The following is a 9,327-nucleotide window of genomic DNA, read 5'->3' as shown; positions in this document are numbered from 1 at the left end:
CAATCGATTGATTATTTTATCCCTGTGTTGCGTTTTTAATCCACACACTCTGGGCTCCGTGAGCCGAAACACCTTCTTCTGTAGGTCATCATAGCCTAAAGGAGCGTTACACACACGTAGAGCTGAGAAGAAATCTGTGCTAAACTGACAAGATCTGCATGTGGCCTTAATAATTTGAACTCTGCAGTTCCTGTGCTGTTTGGAAAAATCCTCCTCATCGTTTCACATTTTAGAACCAAACATGAAGATATTTTGAAGACATGAATCGATCAAAGTGATCTGCTTGAGTTTGAAAACTTTGTTTTCTTTCAGTCATTTCCAGATTTCCTGGAAGTAGATCTGTAGCTAAGGAGAAGACGGAAGTAAAAAAAGAGGCAGAAAGGCAGGAGACACATTAGTGTGATGGAAACACTCCCTATGGTCTCCTTTTCCTCCTTTTCTTGACCTTGCGGGAAAAGGTCATGGGATAAAGGAAAGATTGTAGAGAAATTCATCAGACGGCTGAACTGACTCCAAGCTGTGATTCAGAAAATGTTCAGAAAACCTTCCAGTGAAATATCAGAAAGTTCTTCACCTGAAACCTCCTTCTCATCCTTCAGGGAGTTCAGCTCATTTACTGACCTCAGAGTCTGCAGTCTGCAGTCTGGACTCTCCAGAAAACCACACAGATGAAGAAATCCTGAATCATGCAGGTTGTTGTTGCTCAGGTCCAATTCTGTCAGTCTGGACGGGTTGTTCTTCAAAGCTGAGTCCAGAACTTCACAGCTGATTTCTGACAAACTGCATTTCATCAACCTGAAATCAGACAGAAAAGTGTGTTCAGGAGCAGTGATGACAGCTGGAGTTCCAGCAAGTAAACAGAGTTTGATCAGATTTACAAGATCATTATTGAAACAGATCAGTTTCAGATCAATCATCATCACACAATCAATTCAACTGATGTAAAAAAGTATGAAACAATCATCAGTTTTTCAAACACAGCTGTAGAGCTTTTCTAGATTCTCTTAAGTCTTTTTCTTAATCAAAAATGTTTGTTTAGTAAAAATGTTTTGTTCAGTAAACCTGAATTGAGTTCTTCATTAAAGACTCACTGATTGAATTGAAAGGGAAGATTGAAACTTTGCTGATTCAACAGCAAAATTTAATGACACACTGAAGGAATATTAGTGTTTGCTGCTGAGTTTTCATATTTCATCGTTGACACAATGCTCCAACTGCATATCCAAGCTGTTTAGACGCTTTCTACGTTTAGCAGCATAAACAGTATCTATGTGAACAACTGTTCTATTTTTTTTGTCCCTTTGAGTTTTTGACGATGACAACCCTGGTCTAAGTGTTTCAGCTGATTTGGTCCTGGAGCTTCTAAAAAAATATGTCCAGTCAGTTTCTAGTCATTTTATGGTCTGGTACACTATTACTGAACTGAATCTATGTTTATCAGGAGATCACAGAATCTCATTTCAAATCTCAGAAAGTGAAATTTTAAAGGATGACTGTTGATGGACTTCATTGGTTCATTGGTGAAAAGAGACTTGTTTTTGAAGATGAGTCTTAAGTTCTTGACCTTTTCAGCACGTCTGTCTGGTGTCTGCCGAAAAGAACTATGCAAAGTTCCTGTGGACAGAGAAATAACATGGAGAGAAAATAAACGTACCCCAATGTCTACACGCGTAGTTCTTGATTTCAAGGAATTTGTGGATATTTCTTAAATATTTGTGCGTGTAGTTTCAAGATGGTGTGATTTGAAATTTCGTATGTATAAATCCCATTCTTCTGAATTTCATAATTTTTTACTTATGCACAAAATGTATTGTATGAGTTAAAATTCAAGACTTATGCATGCACAAATTGGGGTGAGTCTATTTTCTCTGCAGAGTGTAATGCCCTTCCATGTTACATCTTTTTCCTAAAGACACGCTTGTTCCACTAATTAAACAAAAACGTATCTTTCACATTGGTGAAGCAAAAGTCAATTTTATCACTCTTCATGAAAATTATTTATTTTTTGCAGTTTACTGGTGTGACTGAGCTCCACCTTTCATTACCGCCAGCATTGTTCTCTTACAGTGTACCCCATTTACAGACCACACAGCACGATGTTTGACAGCTGGTTGACAAAAATTTGTTTAGAAGGGGCGGGACATTTACAATTTTGGTTGGTGATCAACTTTATCAGGTGACAAATCAAACTGGTTCTTATGTATAGACACATGACAATGAACTGCCGGTAGCATGAGACCCCCGATCTAAAGGGATTATTTCTGTGCTGTTTGGAAAAATCCACCTCTTTGTTTCACATTTAGGAAACAACATGAAGATATTTTTTGAGATATGTATCAAAGTGATCTGCTTGAGATTAGAAATCTTTGTTTTCCTTCTATCCTTTCAAGATTTCCGGGAAGTAGATCTATAGTGAAGCAGAAGTAGAAAGTAAAGGACATAGAAAAGCAGGAGACACATCAGCATGATGGAAACACTCCCTACGGTCTCCTTTTCCTCCTTTTCTTGACCTTGCGGGAAAAGGTCATTAGATCAAGGAAAGATTGTAGAGAAATTAATCAGACAGCTGAACTGACTCCAAGCTGTGATCCAGAAAATGTTCAGAAAATCTTCCAGTGAAACATCAGAAAGTTCTTCACCTGAAACCTTCTCATCCGTCAGGGAGTTCAGCTCATTTACTGACCTCAGAGTCTGCAGTCTGCAGTCTGGACTCTCCAGAAAACCACACAGATGAAGAAATCCTGAATCCTGGATTTTGTTCCAGCTCAGGTCCAGTTCTGTCAGTCTGGACGGGCTGTTCTTCAGAGATGAGTCCAGAACTTCACAGCTAATCTCTGACAAGCTGCAGTCCTTCAACCTGAAATCAGAGAGAAAAGTGTGTTCAGGAGCAGTGATGAATGCTGGAGTTCCAGCAAGTGAACAGAGTTTGATCAGATTTACAAGATCATTATTGAAACAGATCAGTTTCAGATCAATCATCATCACACAATCAATTCAACTGATGAGGAAAATATCAAACAATCATCAGTTTTTTTCACACTCAGCTGTAGAGCTTTTCTAGATTGTTCTAAGTCCCCTTTTTTAATCAGAATTTTCAGTAGAAAGTTCTTTTCCTAACCGGAACTGAGCTCTTCAATAAAGTAAGAAAAATACTCTGGCTTGATCAGACTCACTTGCATCATAATTTTTTTTACAATCGAGACAGGTGGGTTACACAGATTGTTGTTTCAACCCTGATGCATAAAAACAATCTATTCTGATCGTGGGTCATTATTGTGCTGGATTTTATCTCATGCATAGAGGATATGGCAGTCTTTGGAGCACGAACAGAACCGATTGGCTGCTTTACCCGAATGAACTGTTTTGGTTTTTTTGAGGACTCAAAGCTTTCATGCCTGTAATCAGGGGGAGTCAGTAAGGCGGGAATGCTGGGGGTGCTTGTTACAGTGTGTGTTTTGGACCGCAATCTGTCCGGCTGCTCTGCGCAAGAGAGCTGTCGAATTCAAGAAAACCATGTCTCCCGGGAGAACTGTCTCTCTGATCGGCTTCTGGACGATATGAGCCGGTGGAGGGGACTTTTGAATGCAGAAGTGCCGCTCCACACACAGCAAAGTCCTGAGAAACTCTTTAAAAAAAAAAAAAAAAATTCACGTGAGTTCATGTTTCCAACCACGTCCAGAAAAAATAAAGGCTGATGTTATTCCTACATATTTACGTCCAGCCAAAACGCACATTGCTGCATGGATTTAGAAAATGATGAGTGAATAGTCACCTAAGAATTTTATTAATAATATGGAAAGCACGCTCAAGGGATCATCTCGCTCTATACAGCATCTTTGCTTTTTTATTACGGAATTCGCCATTTCTTCTTCTGACTATTTACAGTTCTGCGCATGTCAGAATGATTTATTCCAATCTACCGTGCGGCGCTTGGAAACATTTGTTACAATCTAATACTTTTTCAGGGCTGATGTGCACAGTTCTATTTTAATCCGATCAATGATGCGATCAAGGACATTTTGCACGTGTAAACGCAGCTAGTGATGAACTTGAACCAAAGATGAGACAGCATCAAGTATCAGACTCAGCCTCAGACAAGTCAGCTTCACACAGATTTCCATTAAAAAGTTTGTTACATTTTAACATATGTTACTAAAGAATATATGTGATTCTAAAAGAAGTATTCTTGTCTGTGTACCATAAATTCTGTTTTATTGTTTTCGTTTGAATGGACTCAGGAAAAACTGCAGATCAGAATCATGAGAAAGAAATCAATTGATTTGAGTTGTCATTTTCACACATTAGGGGAGAGTGAGGTAAGTTGAGCCAGTGGGTAAGTTGAGCCACCCCTTTCATCTGGACAACCGTACACATGTTTTGTCAAGTGACCTCAAATTTAGGGAGCACCAATCATTTCCAGCCTGTTGTGGTAAAGAGAAGTGTAAGGGATAAGGGGGGAGGCTGTAATACACAAAAACTGTTTTTTCCATGTCAAAGTAAAATTTCAGCATATTGAGTAATTTAACTATCATATTAAAACAAATCTGTCTACATCCAAAACTATATGCTGTACACATTGGTAATTTTCTTAAGTGTAAAATAATGTGAACAAGTTTGCCAAAGGATAGCCAAAATTTCAGAACCAGACATTTTTTTCCAAAATGGTGGCTACGGGGCAAAGTGAGCCACAGGCTATGGGGTAACTTGAGCCAGTGGTTCAACTTACCCCATAATAAGGTACTGGAATTCAAACTAAGGTTTGGATGTATGAAGTAGTATTACTTGAGTACACTCTGCTCTTTTGGCATTTTCGTAACATGTCAGCCACTGCTTGTCATTCAGCTTGAGACATTTATGATGTCAACCAGCCCCATCCTGGAACATCAGTCTGCTCCAGGATGGTGGTGCACCAGTTGTTCCAACGTCTCTTCCAGCTGAGCTACCTTCACCAGGCCCTGCACATGCATTTGGTTCTCTAAGTGACCCAATAACCATGCTGAACATCTACATCCCCTACCTAAAAACCAGCACAACAACAAATCGAAAACGTGAAGACAAGAATCTTGACTGATACACCTGAAAAGCAAGTAATTGAGAGAGATACCATGATGAAACGAAAAATAAGTCAAAACGGAACAAAAGAACCATCCAAATGTAAGGAAAATGGAAGAGGAGGCAAACATGGACAAAAGTTGCAGTGGAGAGCAACTCTGAGGAAAGTAATGTTGCCGTCCCATTTGAAGATACTTTTAACAATGAGAGTTCCTGTGATAATGAAGACTGTGAGCCAGATGTCTCAGATCTGGTAGTTGGTGACTTTGTCCTTGTAAAATGAGCATCCAAATGCAGGAGCCACCACTATCTTGGCCTGGCTGACAGCACTGGAGACAACTAAGCGAATGTCAGATTTTTATGAAGAATCAGAGGAACCGTGCAGTGAGAAACCCACAAATGTTCTGAAGAAGGTACCTCAACCTCAACAGGATGGAGGAACTGCAAGGATAGAGAAAGTTCATAATCCCTTGTAACTTAGACAGTTGAAATGTTGAATAGTTGTTTTGATTAAAAAGTTTCATGTTTTTTTTTTATTATTTTTACTGAATTGAATTATTTTTATGGTTTAAAAAAAACAACTGTTGATATGTTCTCAGAAGCCTGAAATTGTTCAAAAGGATGGTTTGTTTGCACAATATGCAGATCTTTATATTTTAAAAGTTATATGGCTCAATTTACCCCCTTATATGGTTCAACTTACCCCAGACCTGGGGCAAGTTGAGCCGCAGGATAACTTTTTTTTTAAACTTTATTATTTGAAGCTGCTTTGTCACAGAAAAATTCTGATAGTTTCATTTAAGAGGAGAAATCCTGAAGTAACAATAAATATTTAAATTCTGTTTCTGTATCACTTGTCATGACCTCCAGGATCACATAAGTAAAAAATGGCTCAACTTACCTCACTCTCACCTACTATTTGAAAGTAGTAATAAGTTAGGATCATGAAGCAGAACAACAATGCATTTTCAGTTCACAATCATGAGTTTTAATTTCTGCATTTATCTTGATATTAAGGAATGTTCCTTGAATAGTTTGTTTTTGAAGGAAATTTACTTTTTTGCTGAAAATCCTGTTTTATTCATTTGATGATTAAATATTCGGCACTGTGTTAGGTCTAGGATGTTATTTTTAACCATCATATTTTTTTATATAGTTTTATTTATATAGTATGTTTTTTAGTTTGTATTATTTTATGTTATTATAACTGCTATTATGCAGCACAGCATTGTGTTAAATGTCATTTATGTTGTTTTTAATTGGAACAGCTGCAGTTGTAGTTGAACATGGCTGTTGTCACAGACAAAGTAAATTCAGTTGTGACTCCAATGGTGAGAGGGTCTCGCCCTGGGAGTAATTCATTGTAGAACCACCACTGGGCTGCATCGACTCCAAGCTGTGATCCAGAAAATGTTCAGAAAATCTTCCAGTGAAACATCAGAAAGTTCTTCACCTGAAACCTTCTTCTTACCCTTCAGGGAGTTCAGCTCATTTACTGACCTCAGAGTCTGCAGTCCGCAGTCTGGATTCTCCAGAAAACCACACAGATGAAGAAATCCGGAATCCTGGATGTTGTTCCTGCTCAGGTCCAGTTCTGTCAGTCTGGACGGCTTGTTCTTTAGAGCCGAGTCCAGAACTTTACAGCTGATCTCTGACAAACCGCAGTCCATTAACCTGAAATCAGACAGAAAAGTGTGTTCAGGAGCAGTGATGACAGCTGGAGTTCCAGCAAGTAAATAGTTTGATCAGATTTACAAGATCATTATTGAAACAGATCAGTTTCAGATCAATCATCATCACACAATCAACTCAACTGATGTAAAAATATGAAACAAGCAATTTTTCCAAACAAAGCTTAAGAGCTTTTCTAGATTCTCTTAGGATTCTATTTTATCAGTTTCTCAGTAGAAAGTTATTTTCTGAACTTGAACTGAATTCTTCCATATAGTCTCACTAACGGGACTGAAATTAAACATTGAAACTTTGCTGACTCAGCAGAAAGAGTAATGTGTAATGACACACTGAAAGAACTATATTAGTGGTTGCTGCTGAGTTTGCACATATCATCCTGACAAAAATGAAAACTACTAGTTTCCACAGATTTATTTCACTTCTCACTTATGGTATCCTTTGTTGTATTGTCACCCACAAAGTTTCAGCCATGTCTGATGTAGTATTTTGTAGTACTGCTCAATTGAAATTGTGTACTTAAGCAATAAAAACTACATTTTTAAAATACTTGTAAAATGAATAATCCTAGTTTCTAAAGAATCATTTCACTTCTCACTTAGAGTTTACTTTGCTGTTATGCCACCCACAAAGTTTCAACCTGATCTGATGTAGTATTTTGTGGTACTACCCTGTATAAATTGTGTACTTAAGCGCTAAAAACTACAAATTCAAAATACTCATAAAATGAAAACTCCTAGTTTCCACAGAACCATTTCACTTCTCACTTAGAGTGTCCCTTCTTGTTATGTCACCCACAAAGTTTCAGTTTGATCTGGTGTAGTATTTTTCTGTTCTGCTCTGCGGAAATTGGGTACTTAACTGAAAATACTATAAGATGAGCAGATCCATCCACTTGTTGGTATTTTTCCGGCAGAGACAAAACGATCTGCAGGTACTGTGTACAAACACTCAAAAAACATCTACGAGCTCTTTTAAATATTAGCTTTAGCTAGTTTAATTGAAATATTTATTTAGCAACACTATTACAGGTTGTAAAATATACAAACACTGAATTTGTGGGTTTGTGGATTATTCAAGTTTTGTTTATTTCACAAGTTATTGCAGTAAATGTAACTTAGTACAAGTACCTACACATTTCTGAGAATAAAAAACATGTACCAAATAACTACAATGGGTTTTCATTTTATTATACATACTACAATAGTGTTAAATGTTAATTTTATCTTCAGACTTTTGTTGCAGAAATTAATTTTTTTTTTGTATTTATTTGAAAATTTGATTTGAAATCAGTAAAAGTAGTTTTTGTAATGATGTTTTATAGTTTAATAACAAATTACTTAAAACCACATATTTTTAATATAAATGTATTTATGTATTTCTTTTTAACTAGACTAGACTCCTGTAATGCAGAATCAACCAGTCTCTCAATCCTGGAGCTGTTTGTCCAACAGTGAAGACCCAAGACCAGACTTCAGAGTGAACAGGAACTCTCCTGCAGTCTTCCTGAACCTCCTTGATCAGGATCGGTGACATCGATCATCCTCCTGCAGGTGCTGGAGGTGCATCACACCTCTGTACCTCATGTAAGTGAACACACTGCAGTTTTTCAATACTCTTTGGAATATATTTAATTTAAACGTATATATTGCAGGTTGTCACAGCGTGTTCCATCCTCCACAACATCTGCCTCTGTGGTGACGACACCAAGGCCCCAGAGGAAGATGAGGAGGTGATGATGAGGAAGCTGGTTTGGAGATCACAGTGATGCTCTCTGACAGGATCAACTACCGGCTGAGGTTTCTGCCCTGGGGGAGGTACAACCTTGATTACTGGTAACAGGTAAGTAAATAATCAAGAGATTTTTCTTCCAAGTTTTTTTTTCTTTTTCCAAAGCCTGTAAATTCATTATCTCATATTTATGGATCATTTTTGGTCATGCAGCATCCGTCCACAGCCAGCCCTGCAAACCCTGAAGATGGACGATACAGTCTACAGTGAAGATGATCCTGAAACTCTCTGCAGACCACCTTGCAAGATGTTCCATCACCACCCAGAAAGTTCCAGCCCGGGTCTCAGTTGAAGCCCCCCCATCCATGTCGACTATCTTTGTAAATAGTTGAAAATAAAAGTTACAATTAATCCATGACAATCACTGTGTTTGATTTAGATCTTTATTTAAATTAACAAAAAAAAACATTTTTAATATATCCAATATAAACTTCATTTATTTATTTATTCTGAGACATCTAAGGATTTTAACAGCAATTCTTTCCAGCAGACTAAAGTTGATCAAAAGTCTCCCTCTTCTCTCGTTCTCTCTGCTCTTCTCCTCATGTCCTCTGCTTAGGTCTAGAAGCTCATCACTGTTTCTTCTTATTTTTCTTCTTCCAGCCGATGGCTCACTCCTTCCTTCTCTTTCTTCTCTTTCTTCACTCTCTTCTCTTTCACTCACTGCTGTACTTCTCCAGCAGATCCATTTTCTCCAGGATTGTCCTGAAAAACATAGAAAACAAAGTAGGAGAGATCAGAGGTTTAATCCCTCTCAGAAATGTTTCACATTAAAACACAAAAACACTCAACTCT

At 37.7% G+C, this 9,327-nt stretch overlaps 2 long non-coding RNA genes across 4 annotated transcripts in view; one reads left to right on the top strand and one right to left on the bottom strand.

Moving 5' to 3' along the window:
• LOC118598228 overlaps window positions 1-778 on the bottom strand; it is a 13,469-nt gene extending 12,691 nt beyond the window's left edge. Inside the window, exon 1 of the long non-coding RNA XR_004947342.1 lies at window positions 622-778. This is a non-coding gene — a long non-coding RNA (uncharacterized LOC118598228). The remainder of the gene's footprint in view (window positions 1-621) is intronic.
• Window positions 779-7,530: 6,752 nt separating this feature from the next.
• The window catches only part of LOC112140818, a 3,707-nt gene continuing 1,910 nt past the window's right edge, over window positions 7,531-9,327 (top strand). Inside the window, exons 1-4 of one of the 3 annotated variants that reach the window (XR_004947343.1) lie at window positions 7,532-7,675; window positions 8,135-8,327; window positions 8,396-8,576; window positions 8,686-8,910. This is a non-coding gene — a long non-coding RNA (uncharacterized LOC112140818). Of the gene's footprint in view, window positions 7,676-8,134; window positions 8,328-8,395; window positions 8,584-8,685; window positions 8,911-9,327 lie in introns of those variants that run through there. The other 2 variants (XR_002918261.2, XR_002918262.2) reach the window with 2 other exon arrangements.

This window comes from Oryzias melastigma, unplaced genomic scaffold, assembly GCF_002922805.2.
Source record: "Oryzias melastigma strain HK-1 unplaced genomic scaffold, ASM292280v2 sc00216, whole genome shotgun sequence".
NCBI classification, from domain to species: domain Eukaryota; kingdom Metazoa; phylum Chordata; class Actinopteri; order Beloniformes; family Adrianichthyidae; genus Oryzias; species Oryzias melastigma.
The sequence above is the reverse complement of the archived record's forward strand: the minus strand, read 5'-3'. Positions and strand labels throughout refer to the sequence as shown.